General features: G+C 41.4%; 1 protein-coding gene across 1 annotated transcript in view; it reads left to right on the top strand.

Moving 5' to 3' along the window:
* The first annotated feature begins 2,302 nt into the window (after nucleotides 1-2,302).
* LOC129022336 (spidroin-2-like) overlaps nucleotides 2,303-17,919 on the top strand; it is a 43,696-nt gene continuing 28,079 nt past the window's right edge. The window contains exons 1-5 of the mRNA XM_063659651.1: nucleotides 2,303-2,422; nucleotides 4,510-4,620; nucleotides 5,877-6,023; nucleotides 6,144-6,265; nucleotides 7,997-8,134. The gene's annotated coding sequence lies outside the window, so the exon portion shown is untranslated. The remainder of the gene's footprint in view (nucleotides 2,423-4,509; nucleotides 4,621-5,876; nucleotides 6,024-6,143; nucleotides 6,266-7,996; nucleotides 8,135-17,919) is intronic.

Here is a 17,919-nt window from a genome sequence, read left to right as displayed (position 1 = left end):
CACGGCCAGGTTCTCTGAAAAAACAAGCTCCAGGTGCTGCTTTGTCCTCAGGCTGCTCCTCCATGGGACCTGTGGGCAGAAAAATGTGTACCACCTGGACCGTGGTGTCAGCAGAAGCAGGGTTGTGCTGCCTGGGGCAGGAGGGGCTCTACGCAAGCGCCTCTCAGTACAGAGAATTTGATGGTACATGGACAAGTGCGGGAGCCCTAGACCAAGGACTCCGTGGTGAGCAAGGCTCAGGACCCCTTAGGGGTGAGGGCCTGGGTTATACCACCAGGGGGTCACCCAGACCCTCAGCAGAAGGTAGAGGGTGTGGTGATCATTACCTTTGCGACCCTGAAATGGGTGGCAGCCACAGGACATAGCGTTCATTGAACCCACCTTGTGTAACTATTGCCCAGGAAAAGGGCCAGAATTTAATAAAGATGAGGCCCCTGTCAGTGGAGTGCTGGATGGGGCGAACCCCCTGGGGCACACCTGAACCTCCCCCAGGGCCTCGGCTGTGAGCTTTGATTATAGACACACCTATGCCACAGCCCCTTCAGACTGCTCCCTTCACCTCTGAAAAACCAGACAGGATGCTTCTGTTCCTGGAAATGTGAATGCCCTTCGTGTGTTTTTTACTTTGACTAGAAACTCGTCTGCAACCAAAATACAGACTCCCACACAATAATAACGGGAGACTTTAACACCCTACTGTCAACATTAGACAGATCAACAAGACAGAAAGTTAACAAGGATATCCAGGAATTGAACTCAGCTCTGCACCAAGCAGACCTAATAGACATCTACAGAACTCTCCACCCCAAATCAACAGAATATACATTCTTCTCAGCACCACACCACACTTATTCCAAAATTGACCACATAGTTGGAAGTAAAGCTCTCCTCAGCAAATGTAAAAGAACAGAAATTATAACAAAGTGTCTCTCAGATCACAGTGCAATCAAACTAGAACTCAGGATTAAGAAACTCACTCAAAACCGCTCAACTACATGGAAACTGAACAACGTGCTCCTGAATGACTACTGGGTACATAAAGAAATGAAGGCAGAAATAAAGATGTTCTTCGAAACCAATGAGAACAAAGACACAACATACCAGAATCTCTGACACACATTTAAAGCAGTGTGTCGAGGGAAATTTATAGCACTAAATGCCCACAAGAGAAAGCAGGAAAGATCTAAAACTGACACCCTAACATCACAATTAAAAGAACTAGAGAAGCAACAGCAAACACATTCAAAAGCTAGCAGAAGGCAAGAAATAAGTAAGATCAGAGCAGAACTGAAGGAAATAGAGACACAAAAAACCCTTCAAAAAAATCAATGAATCCAGGAGCCGGTTTTTTGAAAAGATCAACAAAATTGATAGACCGCTAGCAAGACTAATAAAGAAGAAATGAGAGAAGAATCAAATAGATGGCAATAAAAAGTGATAAAAGGGATATCACACCGATCCCACAGAAATACAAACTACCATCAGAGAATACTATAAACACCTCTATGCAAATAAACTATAAAATCTAGAAGAAATGGATAAATTCCTCGACAAATACACTCTCCCAAGACTAAATCAGGAAGAAGCTGAATCTCTGAATAGACCAATAACAGGTGCTGAAATTGAAGAAATAATTAATAGCCTCTCCCTGGGAATGGGCGGGCCTGGGTCCAGTCCACAGGGCCCCTCACGGGCCCTGACGCAGAATGGAGTTGAGGTGGGGGCAGCGCTGGACCCCAGGGCCCCTGCAGGCCTCCTGGGGAGCCTGGCGACCCAGGCAGCCCTGGTGAGGCTGTGGGTGTCTGGGCCATAGCGAGGCCCCCGGGCTCCCACAGGACAGATGCGGACAGTGAGGCCGGGGAGGCCCTGCTGCCCTCCGGATTTTCCCTCCAGCCCCCAGGTTTCTGTGGTTCTCTGGGCCCCCTCTGCAGAGAGGCAGGGGAGCCCACCCTGGATCCTGAGACGCCGAGCTTGAGGGACCCCAGAGCTCTAGCGAGGCTGCTTCCTTTGCGGATGGTGAAGGTGAGGTCCAGAGGCGGGCAGGGGCAGGTCCCAGGCGCTCCCTAGGCAAAGGGAGCCGATCTCGGGGAGGGGGTCACAGGGAGCGCTCCTGCGACTTCTAGGGCCCGAAAGCTGGGGAGGATGAGAGACCAGGGGCCTTTCGTCGTCCCCTGGGGCTGGGCAGAGGCTCAGCCTGTTCCGCAACCCAAAGCTGCTTCTGGCAAGTCCGAGCCGCGGTCCCTTTAAGAGGGGGTGGAGCTTCAACCTGGCACGAAGGATGCTGCCAGCATGCGTGTCCCTAGGGAAGCTGAGACTGCACTTCTTGCGAGGCTCCGGTAGCAGCAGCGGCGTGGTCAGAGCGAGCTTCGGAGAAGCGGTGGTGGGTTCCATGTGATGGTGGAGTAGGAGGCAGGTCTCCGCGGTAAGTGGCGGGGGCGTGGACCCCACCGGGAACCCTCCCTGCTCCTTCCCTGCCTCTCCTTGTTTTCGTGCCCTCACTTCTTCCTGGGCATCTGGGCCCGAGTCCTCTGCGTGGGGGCGGTTGTGGGGTCCTGGCTGCTGCAGCATCTGCACCCCGGGAAGGCTCTGCCAATGTCCGACCTGTGTCCAGCGTATAGGAGCGCCCTGGCCCACAGCTAGCGGTGAAACGCGGGACCTGGTTCCCTCCGAGCCCCAGGGGCCTCTGAGCTGGAGTCTAGGATTATTTTTGATGCCTCTGCACCTTTAAAAAGAGACCTCGCTAGAGCAGGGGACATCTGTATTTTCAGTTCTTTGAGGAGTCTCCAGCTATTTAGCTGTTTTCCGTGGTGTGTATCCTAATTTTCATTTCCACCTACAGGATATGAGTTTCCCTTTCTCCAGAACCACAGCCGCATTCTTATTATTTTTGGTTTGGTGTTTGTTTTGTTTTTGTTTTGAGTCAGAGTCTTGCTCTGTCTTACAGGCTGGAGTGCAGTGGCGCCATCTCGGCCGACTGCAACCTCTGCCTGGTTTTAAGCAAGTCTCCTGTCTCAGCCTCCAGAGTAGCTGGGACTACAGGTGCCCACCACCATGCCCAGCTAATTTTTGTATTTTTAGTAGCGATGGGGTTTCACGATATTGGTCAGGCTGGTCTCAAACTCCTGACCTCAGGTGACCCACCTGTCTCAGCCTCGCAAAGTGCAGAGATTACAGCCCCTCCTATTTTTTTAAAAAAATTTAGGAATATTCAATAAGTGTGAGATTATCTGTGTGTGGTTTTGAATTACAGTTTTCTAATGAATAGTTTATTTTGAGGACCTTATCTCTTATTTGTTGTTCGATTTTATGGCTGTGCAGAATTGTCTGTTCGGGTTCTTTGCAAAATATTAGATTGGATGCTTTTGCTACTTTGTAGTGTTTTTTATGTACATGTTAGGTGACAACTCCTCGTGAATTACGTGATTGCCTGAAATTTTTGCCTAATCTATAGGATGCTTTTTTATTTGGAAAGTAGTTTTCTTTGATGTGCAGAAACTTTTCATGTTGATGTAGTCCCATATATTTATTTTTGCGTTTCATGCATGTAATTTTCGTCACCCATATAAGACAATATATATCAGTGACAAAGCATTTAATTGTCAGTGAGGTTTTTCTTCCAGGGTGTTTGTTTATTTTCCTCTTTGCAAAGGTGAGCAGAGATTCAAATGTCCCAAAATGTATGCTCATCCTGTGTTTTAGTTAAAAACATTTTGTGGTTTATGGTCTTTTGTTTTGCCTTCAATTTGGGGGAGGGGATGTTCATTTTCATACATCATGTAAAATAAGGTCCTATTTCTCGCTTCTGCATCTGGATATCATTTTTCTCAAAGGTATTCATTCTCTGCCTTCCACATTGCAGTGTTCTTTATCAAAGTCAGTTGATTGTGTCCATATTTGTGTTGATCATGTTTTTGCCCTCCCTGTTCTTGTCCATAGTTTATGCAAGTATCATATATCAGCTGTATAACTACAACTTGGCAGTGTAATTTGATATTGAGGATTGTGGGTCTTTGTATTTCTCGGGATTCCTTTAGATATTCATTGCTTTTGTGGTTCCCTGTGATTTTTAGCAATACGTATTTATTTCTGTTAACTTTTTTTCACAACATAAAGGTCCATAATTAGGGGTACATTTTCATACATATAGATTGGGTAATGATCAAATCAGGGTACTTAGGATCTCTATTTGCTCGTCCAGGTATTTTTTTTTTGTGTGTGTGTGTGGGGAGAACATTCAAAATTCTCCCTTCTTGCTCTAGAAAAATATGATATTGTTAACTCTAGTCACCAGGCTGAGGAGGAGAACCTCAGATTTATTCCTTTAATGTTAAGATAACTTTGTTTCCATAATCAATCCTTCCCCATTCCCCCTCTATCTCCCAAACTCTAGTAACCAATATTGTGCTTCTACATCATTAAGATAAAAATCTTAAGATTTCACATGAGTGGTATCATGCAGTGTTTGTCTTTCTAGGCCTAGCTCATTACATTTAACATAATGTTTTCCAGGTTCATCTGCGTTGCTCTAAATGACACTGTTTCATTATTTTGATGGCTGGAGAATATTTCCTAGTGCATGTATATGAGAGTTCCTTGATCTCTTTTTCTGTGGATGAACAGGTAGGTTGAATTTATACCCAGTAATGGGACTGCTAGATGGTATGGTATTTCTTTTTTTCCTATTCTTTGCAAGACCTCTAACTATTTTTTATAGTGTTAATACTAATTTATGTTTCCACAAACAGTTCCCCTTTCTGGAAATTCATACCAGGAATTGTCTTTTTAAATATTTTGATCTTTTTGTAATGTTCATTCTATTGGAGTGAGATAAGATCTGAGTGTGGTTTTGATCTGCATTTTTCTTATGAGTAGTAATGTTAACCACGTTTTTGTAGACATTGGGTCCGTTTCCTGTCTTCTTTGGAAAAATATCTAATCCGGTTATTTGCCCAGTTTTTGTCTGGCAATTGTTCTGTTGTTTTGTTATTTTTTTGCCAGTTGGTAGTATGACTGGCTTGTACCTTTTCAAAAATAATCCCTTATCCCAAGCTTGTAATTTTTAGTGTGCCCCTTTTTATTTTGTTTATTGTTTACTTTGTTGGGAACAAACGCTTCAGCTTGACGTGGTCCCACATGTGTATAATTTCTTGGTGGCTGTGCTGTTGGTTACTCATCAAGAAAAAACAAAATCACAAATCACTACCAAAGCAGTTCATTGTCAATAATTTTTTCCCTTGTATTTTTGTTTACTTTTTGTGAACCCTGAGCATACATCTAAGTTGCCCTAAATATACGCACACCCGAGGTTGTCTTTATAGGAACTTTATGGTTGCAAGTTTTGTGTATAATCTTTAATCATTTTGGGTTGATTATTGTGTATTGAGTACCGTAAGAGTCCTGTATTATTCTTTCGCATATGGATATCTAGTTTTGGAAATCTTCCCCGTTGTGTCATTTTGGTGGTGTTTTGAAAAATGTGTTCATTCCATATAAATTTTTGTTTATTATTGAGCACATTCATTTTGCTCACTGGTCTGTGTTTCTCTGTGTATGCCAGTAACATTTGGGTTTGTTAACTACAGATTTTCATTTAATTAGAACTCAGGGAATGTGATGCATCCCATATGGTTTGTATTTCTCAGAATAGCTTTGGAAATTCAGGGTGTTTCACATTTCCACATAAATTTTGGCATTGTTCCTTTATATTTCTTAAAACACTATTTGTCATATACTAAATGTATACAATTAGAAGGTACGAGGAAGATTTTGATACATGTATATGTTGAGTAATGATAAAATCAGGTTATTTGGCATCTCTTCATCTCATATAGTTATTATTTTTGAGTGGTAACAACATTCAGAATCTTTCCTTCTAGCTACTTTGAAACATATGATACATTTGTGTTAAGGCTAGTCACCCTGCTGTGGAATAAAAGACCAGAATGATCAGTCTCATCTGAGAGTAACTTTGTACCCATCACTGGTTCCTTCTGAGACCGCCTCCACTTCCCCAGCAGCCTCTGGTAAGCCTTATTGAACTTTCGACTTCTAGAAGATAAAGCTTTCTTCAGTCTACATGCCTGAGATCATGTGGCATGGGACTTTCTCTAACAGGCTTATTCTTTGGACCTCATGTTCTTCAGGTTTCTTCATGTGGCTTCAGGTTTCTTCATGTGGCAGGATTTCCCAAAGGTTTATGGCTGAAACATATTCCGTGGTGTATCTGTACAGCAGTTTCCTCATCCCTGCAGCTGTGTTTGAACAGGTAGGTTGGTTCTCTACCTTGGCCACAGTTAAGAGTGCTTTAGTACCCATGGGAAGGCAGATAGCTCTCTTCAACCTAGGGACTTCAACTGCTTTAAATGTGGAACCAGTGGTGGGGCTGTTAGCTGACATGGTAGTTGTACTGTGAATTTTTTCAGAAATCTCTAGCTGTTTTTCGTAGTGTATATACTAATTTACATCCTCACCAATAGTGTTTAAGAGGTTACCTTTCTGTAAGTCTACACTGGATGTCACCTTCAAAAATTTGTGTTTTGTTTTTAGTAGTACTCATTCTGAGTGGAATGAGATGGAATCTTAGTGTGGTTTTCATGGACATTTTTTTGTGAGGTTTAGTGATGTCGAGAAAGTTATTTGAGAAATCCCCACGTTGCTTTCCATGATGTCCGAACTAGTTTGCATTTCCACCAACAGCAGACCAGCATCCCTCCTCCTCTGCCTTGCTGGTGTTTATTCTTGTGGACTGTGTCATAATTGTCATTCATCAGAATGTGTGAAGTACTATCTCATGGGCCTTTTGCTTTGCATTTCTCTGATGATTCCTGAGGTAAAGAAACGTTGTCTTGTCTGTTGGTTGCTGTAAACCTTCTTTTGAGATGCATGTTTTCATGCCCCTTACCCTTTCTTCATTGAGTTTTTGTTTTTCTGATTTATTTGCTTAATGTATTTGAGGTAGATCGTGGATATTAGACTTCATCAGATGCGTATGTGGGAACATTTTCTCCCATTGTGTAGGCTATCTGTTTAATGTGTTGGTAATTGCTTCTGCTGTGCAGCAGCTCTTTTGTATATTAGGCCCCACTTGTCAGTAATTGTTTTAATTGCACTTGCTTTTGGGGACTTAGGCATAGCCATGCTCTGCCAAATCCTCTGTCAACAAGGGTATTTCCAAGTTCTCTTGCAGGCTTTTCATAGTTTGAGGTCTTGCATTTACATCTTTCATTCATCTTGAGTTAATTTCTGTACAGGGTGAGACACAGGGGCCCACTGTTTTTCTTCTGCAACTGGCTAGCAGTTTATCCTGGCACCATCTATTGAGAGGAGGGAGTCCTTTCTCCAAAGCTTATTTTTGTGGATTTTTTTGAAGATCAGATGGTGTTAGGGGTGCGGATTTACATCTGGGTCCTCTAATCTGTTCCACTGCTCTGTGTGAAATGGGGTCTCTAGCTTTTCAATGAAATTTAAAATCGGGAAGTGTGACACAACCAATGTAGTTTAGACTTCTCAGGATTGCTTTAGAAATTCAGGGTGTTTTGTGGTATGCATGAATTTTAGCATTGTGTATTTGCATATTTTTTAAAAGGTTGGCCATATAGTAAAGGTATACAATGGGGGGAGTTAGAGTGGGGCATTGTGGTTAATGCAGACACAGAGGAATGTTAAAATCAAGATATTTAGAGTCTCTGTTATCACAAACAGTTGTTAATTTCTTTGTGATGAAAACATTTGGAATCTTCTTTTCCAGATTTTGTGAAAAAGGTGTGATGTTTTGTTAACCTCTGGTCACTGGGCTGTGGAACACAGAGGAACGATTCATTCCTCTCATCTAAGTGTAATTTTGTACCTATTTCTGATCCCTGCCCATGCCCCTGCTTCTCTCCAATCTCTGGAAACCACTGTTGTGCTCTCTAGATCTATTGCAATGAAGCCTTTTATTTTGGGTTCTACATGAGTGAGATGTGGCAATGTTTTTTTTTTTCTCTACATGGTTTAGGTCATTTACCATGCTGTCCTCCAGGTTCAACAGTATGGTTCCAAATGATGAAATTTCATTTTGATTTTCTGGCTGAAGACTATTCTGTTTGTGTACATCCACCACAGTTACTTTATCCCTTCATCTGTGGATGGGCAGGTAAGTTTATTCCTTATCTTGGTGATTGTGAATAGTGCTGCAGTCCACATAGGATGGCTGATACCTCTTGTGTAAACTGATTTCTTTTGCACTGAAAGTATACTTAGTAGTAGAATTGTTAGATGAAGTGGTAGTTGTAGGTTTAATTTTTGGAGGAACCTCCCACTGGTTTCTGTAGTATGTATACTAACGTTCTTTTTTTTTTTGGATGGAGTCTCGCTCTGTTGCCTAGGCTGGAGTGCAGTGGCACAATCTTGGCTCACTGCAAGCTCCGCTTCCTGGGTTCACGCCATTCTCCTGCCTCAGCCTCCTGAGTAGCTGGGATTACAGGCACCTGCCACCATGCCCGGCTAATTTTTTGTATTTTTAGTAGAGATGGGGTTTCACCGTGTTAGCCAGGGTGGTCTTGATCTCCTGACCTCGTGATCTGCCGGTCTCGGCCTCCCAAAGTGCTGGGATTACAGGCGTGAGCCACCGTGCCCGGCTGTATACTAATTAACATTCTTACCAAATGAGTTCTTCTCTGGAAATTTCCACCAGCATTTGTGTCTCTTTTAATATATTTTATCACTTTGATAACATCCATTTGAATTACAGTGAGATGATATGTGTATTGTTTTGATTTATATCTTTCTCATGGTTTGTGATGTTTTTCAAGTTTTTAAAACTTGTTTTCAATGTTATGTCTTTTTTGTAGAAATGTCTATTCAGGTTTTGTTTGGTTAGGTTTTGTTTGGTTATTAGTTTCTCTTTTGTGTTTTTGCTAGTAAGTAGTGTTAGTTGCTTAGACATTTTGAAGACAGCCTTTTATCAGATGTATGTTTGTCGAAACGTTTCTTGTAGAATGAAACATATATGGAAATGTTCTGTGCAATAAAAACAGCAGTGGTAACAGAGGAGATGTAGGCTCTGAGTGTCTCACTGGAGACTGAAATCCGCAGATAAGCAACAAAGCCTTTGTCTCCCTGATGTTTTTGCCTCCTGCTGGTCATGTGCTTTCACACATCAAGAGAGGACATTTAACATTTGAGCTACAGTGTCATTTGCTGTTGTCTGATGGGTGAGATTTTTGCTGGCGTAGTCCATATTGTCATATGTTCTTGGGGCCCACAGGATTATTCTTGGTCATCTAAGATGTTACTGACATCACCTTAAGATGCTGCTGACTTAATCACCTTCAACTGACTCCTATTCATTCTTTGAAATAAGCAGACACATGTTGTTTCAGTGATTCTTTCAGTTGGTGATTTGCCTGGTGCATTGCTGTGGGAGGTCACCTCCCGTCAAATGACCCACAGGTGGTAACAGTCTGTGAACAAACAGTTTACAGGAGGGACCAACCTTGTGTGGACATGGGGTGGGTCATTTCAAAGTGATGTAGTCAACCTGTATCCTAGATTGGCACAGACAGAAGAAGCCACAATCCTTTAGAGAGAAAAAAATTACAAAGTATAAATATCCTTTGTTAAGAGAAACAGAGACCATTTTCAGAGGGCTTAATAGTATTAAAATGTGTTCTCATTGTTCACCTCCCACTTATGAGTGAGAACATGCAGTGTTTGGTTTTCTGTTCCTGTGTTAGCTTGCTGAGGATGATGGCTTCTAGCTTCATCCCTGTCCCTGAAGAGGACTTATTCTCTTACCTTTTTATGGCTGTGTAGTATTCCATGACATATATGTAGTACATTTTCTTTTTCCAGTCTATCATTGATGGGCATGTGGGTTGGTTCCAAGTCTTTGCCATTGTGAATAGTGCTGCTATAAACATACATGGAGCAGATGGTGCTCAAAGCAAGATGGACCTCTGAGCAAGATGAGCTCCAAGCTTGATGGAGCTCAGAGCAGATGGAGCTCCAGGTGAGATGGAGCTCCAATTAATATGAAGCTCAGAGCAGATGTTGCTCAGAGTATGGTGGAGCTCCAAGCCTATGGTCTCAGAGCAAGATGGAGCTCCGAGCAAAATGGAGCTCAGAGCAGATGGTACTCAGAGCAAGATGGAGCTGGGAGTGACTGGGGCTCTGAGCAAGGTGAAGCGCAGAGCAGATGGTGCGCAGAGCAAGATGGAGCTTGGAGTGATTGGAGCTCTGAGCAAGATGGAGCTTGGAGCAGATGTAGCTCTGAGCAGATGGAACTCAGAGCAACATGGAGCACGGAGTGTCCAGCTCAGAGCAAATATAGCTCAGACAAGAAGGAGCTCCAAGCAAGATGGAGCTTGGAGCTGATGTTCCTCTGTGTAAGATGGAGCTCAGAGCAAAATAAAGCTTGGGGTCATTGGAACTCTGAACATCTCTGAGCAGTTGGAACTCTGAGCAAGATGGAGCTCTGAACAAGATGGTGCTCAGAGCAGATGAAACTCTGAGCAATAAGGAGATCTAAGCAAGATGGAGCTTGGTGCAGATGTTGCTCAGTTTCAGATGGTGCTCAGAGCAGATGGTGCTCAGAGCATGATGGAGCTCAGAGTGATTAGAGCTCGAAGCAAGATGGAGCTCAGGGAAGATTGAGCTTGGAGCAGATAGAGCTCTGAACAAAAAGGAGCTCCAAGCAAGATGGAACTTGGAGCAGATGTTGCTCGGTGTAAGATAGAGCTCAGAGCAGATGCTCATAACAACATGGAGCTTGAAATGATTGGAACTTAAAAACTTTGCTCTGGAGGATTGGAGCTCTGAGCAGATGGTGATCAAAGCAAGATCAGCCTCGTAGTGATTAGAGCTTCGAGCACAATGGGGCTTGGAGCAGATGCAGCTCTGAGCAAGATGCAGCTCAGAAAACATGTTGCTCACACTAAGATGTAGCTTGAGCAGATGGTGTTCAGAGCAAAATGAAGCTGGAAGTAATTGGAGCTCTCAGCAAGATGGAGCACAGAGCAGATGGAGCTCGGAGCAAATGAAGTTCTGAGCAAGAAGGCGCTCTAAGCAAGATGGAGCTTGGAGCAAATGTTGCTCAGTTTCAGATGGAGCTCAGAGCAAGATGGAGCTCCGAGAACATGCTGCTTATAGTAAGATGGAGCTTCGAGCACATGAGGCTCAGAGCAAAATGGAGCTGGAAGTGATTGGAGATATCAGCAAGATGGAGCTAGAAGATGCAGCTCCGAGCATATGGAGCTCTGAGCAGAGGGTGCTCAGAGCAAGATGGAGTTTGGTGTGATTGGATCTCTGAGAAAGATGGAGCTGGGAGCAAATGGAGCTCTGAGTAAATGGAGCTCTGAGCAAAATGGAGCTCAGAGTGATGGGAGCTCTAAGCAAGATGGAGCTTGGAGCAGATGGAGCTTCAAGCAGATGGTGCTCAGAGCAAGATGGAGCTTGGAGTGATTGGATCTCTGAACCAGATGGAGCTCAGATCAGATAGATCTCTGAGCAAAAAGGAGCTCCAAACAAAATGGAACTTGGAGCAGATGTTGCTGGTGTAAGATGGAGCTCAGAGCAGATGGTGCTCAGAGCAAGAGGGAGCTCAGAGTGATTGGCACTCTGAAAATTGCTCTGAGCGATTAGAGCTCTGAGCAAGATGCAGCTCAGAGTAGATAGAGCCCTGAGCAAAAAAGGAGCTCTAAGCAAGGTGGAGTTTGGAGGAGATGTTGCTTTGTTTTAGCTGGAGCTCAGAGCAAAATGGAGCCCACAATGATTACAGCTCCAAGCAAGGTGGAGCTCAGAGCACATGTAGCTCAGAGTAAGATGAGCTCCGAACACATGGTGCTCAGAGCAAAATGGAGCTAGAAGTGATTGGAGCTCCCAGCAAGATGGGGCTTGGAGTGATTGGAACTCCCGGCGAGATGGAGCTCAGAGTAGATGGATCTCTGTCTAGATGGAGCTCTGAGTAAGATGAATGTCTATTCAGATGTTGCTCACAGCAAGATAGTGCTTGGAGCGACTGGCACTTCGAGCAAGATGGACCTTGGAGCAGATGGAGGTCTGAGCAAGATGGAGCTTGGAGTAGATAGAGCTTGGAGCAAGAAGGAGCTCCGAGCAAGATGGAGCTTGCAGCAGGTGGAGGTCTGAGCAAGATGGAGCTTGGAGTAGATGGAGGTCTGAGCAAGATGGAGCTTGGAGTAGATAGAGCTTGGGGCAAGAAGGAGCTCCGAGCAAGATGGAGATTGCAGCAGGTGCTTCTCAGTGTAAGATGGAGCTCAGAGAAGATGATGCTCAGAGCAAGCTTGAGCTCAGGGTGATTGGCACTCCAAACATTGCTCTGAGCCCATTGGAGCTCTGAGCAAGAAGGTGGGAAGTGAACAAGAAGGAGAAGAAGTGATACAATCCCACAGAACATTACAAGTTTAGCAGAAGCTATTATTAAATGTAAAGAGAAGAATGCCCCAGAATTCTATGTGGATTGTCAGGGGACAATACTCATTTCTGTAATCAGGCATACTTTCTTTGAAACAGTTTATCATATCAGACCTCACAAGGACAACCAGAACTCTGCAATATCCACTCTACAAACCTCAGACCCCTACAGTGTAGTAAAGGTGACAGCCAAGATAGAAAGACAGAAACACACTGTTTGATGACCAATCTTTGGAAGTTGAGATGGCAAATGTGGATTTACTCAGATTATTTTCCTAATTTTGCTTAAACATTCCAAATGCAACAAAAGCCAACTAGGCTGCTGCTAACTCCTTTTTGGACATCTTCTGCCACTATCACAGGAACTGTGATCTCACTGGACAATTAACTAGGGAGCCTTTAATCTTGAATGACTGCTGCACAAATAATCTTCAAAGCATTTTAGCCACCAGAGGAATTCTCTTCAAATACCCAAAATCCATCGGTATCTTCAATCATGCTGGATTTTAACAAGCCATGTAAAGGGGGCTCTCTGGCCTTGAAATAGTGATTTTTTTTATACAGAAAGGAGAATGCAGAATGGTCAGACTACCATGCACTGTTAAATTTGATTTCAAGAAATTACAGAAAACTTTCCAAAGTTCCGTCTCACAGAATTTATTTTACAAAGAATTCCAAGATAAGTTTAGTTTTATGGAAGATTTTTATGTGGTTTTTACTCACTCTTATCTCAGATATCAACAGATGATTATATCACTTATTTAGCTAGTAATTTATTAATATAAAACTCAGAGACATTCCAATATCCACATTGCTTACACCATTAGGCATAGATTCAATGTCAGCTATGACAATTGAAAATAAGCTGTTTTGTGATTTAAAGGTTTAAATTTCTCTAACCAAACTGCTTGATTCAGATGCAGCACTGCAAATGTTAATATTTGTTCTGGAAGAACAATTAAATAAGACTTAACAGGAAAAGGAATGGCCACAATCCACCTGAAATTTTTTTTTTTTTAAAGTGTGCAGCCTACTAAATCAGAATGAAAATAGAAGTACAAGACTATAAACAAAATGCAATCAAACTTTTCTTAAGCTTACCTAAAGTTATTTTATCTGAAAATTTCAAGCAACTTTGTTCAACATTAAATTGACAATCTAAACTGACAAGTCTTTTGAATTTATGTATGGTAGTAAACATTCTTTCTATTAACTTTATTACCTAAGGCTAAACCCAATGTTAGTCTAGATGCCCAAAAATCTATGTAGACATCACAGTAGAATGGAGAGGAATCTTGACCACAGGAAGCTGTGTTGTGGCATTTATTTTGAAATTATTTTTTCTTGATTTTTTTGCCTTTTAATTGTTTTGTGAGTTTTATAATGTACAGAATATTTTTAAATTATTATATATATAAACTGATTAGTCTCCATTTTAAACTTATGCCTCTAGGGTCTTACTTGGGTTTCTCCTAATAATATTATACACATATTTGCAATAATTTCTCTCATACTGCTTTTAACTCATTTAATTTTTCAACTTTTTAAGAATAACAAAAGTGATATTAACTGTAAAAATGCTGAAGTGACATATGAATTTATGAAGTGCATATGTATTTTTTATTTTACCAATGAGATGGGAGAAATGCTGTCTTATATTTTAACATATATTTTGGCCATTACACAGATGAAGCAACTTTTCATTTGTTAATATATAATGCATACTTTTTCTTCTGTGCAATTCCTCTTTATATTCTTTGCTCATTTTCCCACTGGGATTTGCAAGTTCTTTATTATTTGATACTCTCTATACATTCTAAATATCCATTTTTTTGTTATATATACCATGTAAACATTTTCTTCTAATTTTTTATTTGTCTTTTAATGGTACTTATCAATTGTTTGCTAAAAATGAGTTTCTTTAGTTAGTAAAATTTGTCTGTCTTTTACTTCATGATATTTGTATTTCATGTCATGAGGAAAAGGCATGAAACAGAGAGCCAAATCATGAGTGAACTCCCATTCACAATTGCTTGAAAGAGAATAAAATACTTAGGAATCCAACTTACAAGGGACGTGAAGGACCTCTTCAAGGAGAACTACAAACCACTGCTCAATGAAATAAAAGAGGATACAAACAAATGGAAGAACATTCCATGCTCATGGGTAGGAAGAATCAATATCGTGAAAATGGCCATACTACCAAAGGTAATTTATAGATTCAATGCCATCCCCATCAAGCTACCAATGACTTTCTTCACAGAATTGGAAAAAACTACTTTAAAGTTCATAAAAGTTCAAAAAAGAGCCCGCATTGCCAAGTCAATCCTAAGCCAAAAGAACAAAGCTGGAGGCATCACGCTACCTGACTTCAAACTATACTACCAGGCTGCAGTAACCAAAACAGCATGGTACTGGTACCAAAACAGAGACATAGATCAATGGAACAGAACAGAGCCCTCAGAAATAACGCCACATATCTACAACTATCTGATCTTTGACAAACCTGAGAAAAACAAGCAACGGGGAAAGGATTCCCTATTTAATAAATGGTGCTGGGAAAACTGGCTAGCCGTATGTAGAAAGCTGAAACTGGATCCCTTCCTTACACCTTATACAAAAATTAATTCAAGATGGATTAAAGACTTAAACGTTAGACCTAAAACCATAAAAACCCTAGAAGAAAACCTAGGCATTACCATTCAGGACATAGGCATGGGCAAGGACTTCATATCTAAAACACCAAAAGCAATGGCAACAAAAGCCAAAATTGACAAATGGGATCTAATTAAACTAAAGAGCTTCTGCACAGCAAAAGAAACTACCATCAGAGTGAACAGGCAACCTACAAAATGGGAGAAAATTTTTGCAACCTACTCATCTGACAAAGGGCTAATATCCAGAATCTACAGTGAACTCCAACAAATTTACAAGAAAAAAACAAACAACCACATCAAAAAGTGGGCGAAGGATATGAACAGACACTTCTCAAAAGAAGACATTTATGCAGCCAACAGACACATGAAAAAATGCTCATCATCACTGGCCATCAGAGAAATGCAAATCAAAACCACAATGAGCTCCATCTCACACCAGTCAGAATGGCAATCATTAAAAAGTCAGGAAACAACAGGGGCTGGAGAGGATGTGGAGAAATAGGAACACTTTTACACTGTTGGTGGGACTGTAAACTAGTTCAACCATTGTAGAATCAGTGTGGTGATTCCTCAGGGATCTAGAACTAGAAATACCATTTGACCCAGCCATCCCATTACTGGGTATATACCCAAAGGACTATAAATCATGCTGCTATAAAGACACATGCACACGTATGTTTATTGTGGCATTATTCACAATAGCAAAGACTTGGAACCAAGCCAAATGTCCAACAATGATAGACTGGATTAAGAAAATGTGGCACATATACACCATGGAATACTATGCAGCCATAAAAAATGATGAGTTCATGTCCTTTGTAGGGACATGGGTGAAATTGGAAATCATCATTCTCAGTAAACTATCGCAAGAACAAAAAACCAAACACTGCATGTTCTCATTCATAGATGGGAATTGAACAATGAGGACACATGGACACAGGAAGAGGAACATCACACTCTGGGGACTGTTGTGGGGTGGGGAGGGGGGGAGGGATAGCATTAGGAGATATACCTAATGCTAAATGACGAGTTAATGGGGGCAGCACACCTGAATGGCACATGTGTACGTATGTAACTAACCTGCACATTGTGCACATGTAACCTAAAACTTAAAGTATAACAAAAAAACAAACAAAAAAATTCTTTGTAGTATTAATTTTATTTTTTATTTCATTCTTTAAGTTATTTGAAATTTATTGTTTATTTCTTCAAATTCCAAATAATAACCAACTTTCTCAAAGCAACATTTCTTTCTACTGATTTCAAACGTTACATTTGTCTTCTCTGAAGTTCTTGTCTATTTGATACCTGACTGTCACACTACTGCTGTGGATGTGCTTTTACCATCACAGTACTGCAGGGTTATGAGATTATCTGATAGCCAATAGAAGCAGACCTCTACTCACTGTCATTCTTTTTTCTTTTGGAGAATAAAGTTAGCTATTTTTATCTGGGTTCTCAATTTTTTTTTTCTTTTTGAGATGAAGCCTTGCTCTCTCACACAGGCTAGAGTGCAGTGGTGCAATCTTGGCTCACTGCAACCTCTGCTTCCCTGGTTCAATTGATTCTCCTGCCTCAGCCTCCTGAGTAGCCAGGATTACAGGCATCCATCACCACGCCTGTCTAATTTTTTTATTTTTAGTAGAGACAGGGTTTCACCATCTTGGCCAGGCTGGTCTTGAACTCCTGACCTCGTGCGCCCACCTCTGATTCCCAAAGTCCTGGGATTACAGGCGTGAGCCACCATACCTAGCCGGGTTCTCAGTTTTGTATAAACTTTAAAGTAGATTATCAAATCACATACCAATTACCATCTGATTGAAATTTCAATGTTTTTATATGTAAGTTTCGAGACTAAAGCCATCTCTATTCTTTCAGCACTTCAGATGTTTATCTTTCAATTCAAAATATGTTCTAAATTTTATTTTGATGTTTCTTTGTGAATTATTTAGAAGTTTGTTGTTTGATTTCCAAACACTTGTGTGTTTACTAAGTATCTTATTGATATTCATTTTTTTCTTTTTTAATTTATATTTTATGTTCAGGGGGTACACGTGCAGCTTTGTTATGTAGGTAAATTGCATGTTGCTGGGGTTTCGTGGAAAAAATAATTTAGTCACTGAGGTAGTGAGCATAGTACCTGATAGGCATAAGTAATTTTTCAATCTTCACTGATTTTCCACCCTCTACCCTCACACAGGCCCTGGTATCTATCTATTGGTCCCTGTTTTGGACTATGTGGAGCCAATGTTTATCTCTCATTTATAGGTGATAATATATGCTTTCTTTTTCTGTTTTTGTGTTAATCTGCTTAATTTGTGGGATGTAGCCTCCAGCTACATCCATTTTGTTGCAAAAGCCATAAATTTATTTTTTTTTGTTGCTATGCAGTATTTCATGATGTATATGTACCAATTTTTTTTCTGAGATAGTCTCACTCTGACACCCAGGCTGGAGTGCTGTGGCATAATCTGGGCCCACTGCAACTTTCGCCTCCCAGGTTCAAGCTATTCTGCCACCTCAGCTTCCCAAGTAGCTGGGTCTACAGGCATGTACCACCAAGCCTGGCTAATTTTTGTATTTTTAGTAGAGACGGTGTTTCACCATGTTGGCCAGGATTTTCTCAAACTCCTAATATCAAATGATCCACCCATCTCAGCCTCCCAAAGTGCTGGGAATACAGGCGTGAGCAACCACGTCAGGCGGTACACATTTTTTTTTTTTCTAGTCCACCACCGATGAGCCTCTAGGTTGGTTCCATGTTTTTGCTACTGTGAATAGTGCTGTGATAATCATACAAGTACATGTGTCATTTGGTAGAACAATTTATATTTCTTTGTGTATGTACCCA

This window comes from Pongo pygmaeus, chromosome 22 (assembly GCF_028885625.2).
Source record: "Pongo pygmaeus isolate AG05252 chromosome 22, NHGRI_mPonPyg2-v2.0_pri, whole genome shotgun sequence".
Classification (NCBI taxonomy): Eukaryota; Metazoa; Chordata; class Mammalia; order Primates; family Hominidae; genus Pongo; species Pongo pygmaeus.
The sequence above is the reverse complement of the archived record's forward strand: the minus strand, read 5'-3'. Positions and strand labels throughout refer to the sequence as shown.